The sequence below is a fragment of the Miscanthus floridulus genome, chromosome 10 (genome assembly GCF_019320115.1).
Source record: "Miscanthus floridulus cultivar M001 chromosome 10, ASM1932011v1, whole genome shotgun sequence".
NCBI lineage: Eukaryota > Viridiplantae > Streptophyta > Magnoliopsida > Poales > Poaceae > Miscanthus > Miscanthus floridulus.
The window spans coordinates 91947467-91949813 of NC_089589.1; the positions used below are offsets into that span (position 1 = coordinate 91947467).

General features: G+C 39.7%; 1 pseudogene; it reads right to left on the reverse strand.

Annotated features, from left to right (window-relative positions):
- Window positions 1-291: 291 nt before the first annotated feature.
- LOC136485096 (disease resistance protein BAK6-like) lies at window positions 292-1931 on the reverse strand (annotated as a pseudogene).
- Window positions 1932-2347: the final 416 nt, after the last annotated feature.

Below are 2347 nucleotides of genomic sequence, written 5' to 3' on the forward strand. Positions count from 1 at the left end.
ATTTAACCCCAGCAGCCAATATTTAATCCAAAGGAATTTTAATTTTTTAAACATTAAATACAACATGGGAGGCTCTCACTGTAAATATTTTATTGATAAAAAGAACAAAAAGGAATTTTAAAAATGATCCGCACTAAACCCTTGCACTGTTCAAGATGTTGAATTTCCTCCATCAAAGATTATATGTATAGTAGCATTTTTCTTTAGAAAAAGAGTGCTTATGATGATACCATTAATATAGATATGTCATACGTCATGATGTTTCAATAATTTATATAAATTTATCTAAAGTAACAACTTACATAAAAAAGGAAAATTGGAAAGAGCTTTTTTTCTCATGGACTAGACACGCCCCATATTCTCATTAACTAATGGTACTAAACGGGAAAATCCGAGAAGAATAGAATTTATTCAGCAGCCATATCATACTACAAAGTGTCTAGATCAATCCATGTCATTGGATTTATTTGTTTATTTATTGCCAAAATACGCATGAAGAAAGCCAATGTCATGATCCAGGGACTCATCATCATTTAGTCTTCAGCTTGTCCTGGATGATTGCAGTCACTGCGATAATGCCAGTATGTAATTCGTGTAAGCCTCAGTTTATATTATATATTCATATACCAAAGAAAATAAAAAATAAACCAATCAAAGCTGCAGTTACATGCATATTAATACCTCTCAAACCAGATGATCTGACTGTGCCTGCCAAGTCGTTGTTTGCAATATTTCTGAATGAATACATTTTTTTCTTTTGTCAGTTGCGGAAAAAAAACATCATCTTGTAATATAATGTAGCCATGTAGAAGCGACAATGATTTACTGAAATTAACACATTACTCACAGCTCGGTCAGATTCCCAGCAATGACAAGGGAGAGGACTTCCAATGGAACCGTGCCTGTCAGCATATTTGCGTTCAACTTCCTGTGTGCAGATAGAATAGTCAAGAGTCAAAACTACCCATGAGAACAGTTAAACCAACACCCACTATGTATTTTCTGACCATTCAGAAAATCATCTCTGAATTTAATTAAGGACTATGACATACAGGAACTGCAATGTTTTGATGTTCCCGAGAGAGGATGGAATTGCACCGCTCAGCGCATTCTTCTGAAGCTCCAGCCCCTCAAGACTCGTCAGATTGCCCAAAGATTCAGGTATAGGCCCTGTCAGGTTGTTCCCATACAACATCCTGGAGGAGATCGGCACATTTAACAGTTCAGAAAACAGTCAGAGAAAAATCGGCGTTCTTGAGTGCAATCCATGATGCTTGCAGTGGTTCCAACGAGTTATGCAGTTCTTACAGGTACTTGAGGTTCTTCAGTCCTCCCAGATCTGGAACCAGATAGCCTGATAGGCCTGCGTTCGCCAAATCCCTGCAAAAAGCAATACACAGCTACTTGAGCTTCAATCTAGACAGAGTTCGCTGACAAACTTACACCGTCAGACACACTGGATGAATACACACTGTTGTCCAGATTTCATAACTACATGCACGACACACTATCTTGGGATGGTAGAGGCTGGGACCTTTGTTTCGTTATCTTAAAAAAAGGAGAGAGAAACATACACACGGATGACAGAGTTGTCGTTGTTGCAAGTGATATGGAGCCAGGTGCATGGATTGACAAGAGTCGGGTCCCAGCTCACCAGCACATCGTTTGGGTCCTTCCATGTCTGCCTTTGCTCGTACAGTATGTCACCTTGGAGCCAAAACAACATGCATGTTTCAGAAAAAGACTCAACTCGGTAACGATGCCTGCAATGTGATATATATGCAGTTTACCTTCAGTGTTGCAGCTTGCAAGTGTTGCAAGAGCAAGAAGGCAGCTGAGGACTGCTGTTGACGCTGCAAACTGAGATGCCATTGCTCAGTTTGAACCTGAGAACTTCTTGGCACACAGAAATGTTGAGGGTGGCTTTGCATAGACAGTTGCCAGAATAAATAAAGGGATTGGTTTTGAATCTTCCTTCCTCTAGCTAGTCCGATCAAACTTGCCGTGCCTCCATCGTTGACCGGATATTGTACTCTTCTGACTGACGAACGCTGCGCAAAGTCGTGGACTAGATCTTGTATTGTCCTGACCAGGTAAAACTTCATCTTGTAATGGTCTTCGGCTTTTCTCGTGATGGGGTGACAGCTATAGCTAAATTGCCATAGAAAACTAGAATTTTTCTAGAATCATAAATGTGGACGTAATACAAAACAATTTTCGTAGGTTGAATGTCGATTTCTTAAAGGCAAAATTGGTTCTGTGTAGCACTAAAAGATGACAAGAACACTGAAAATACTACCTGTAGATCCGAGCTCCGTGAAAGGTGTAGACATTAACTAAAACTAGG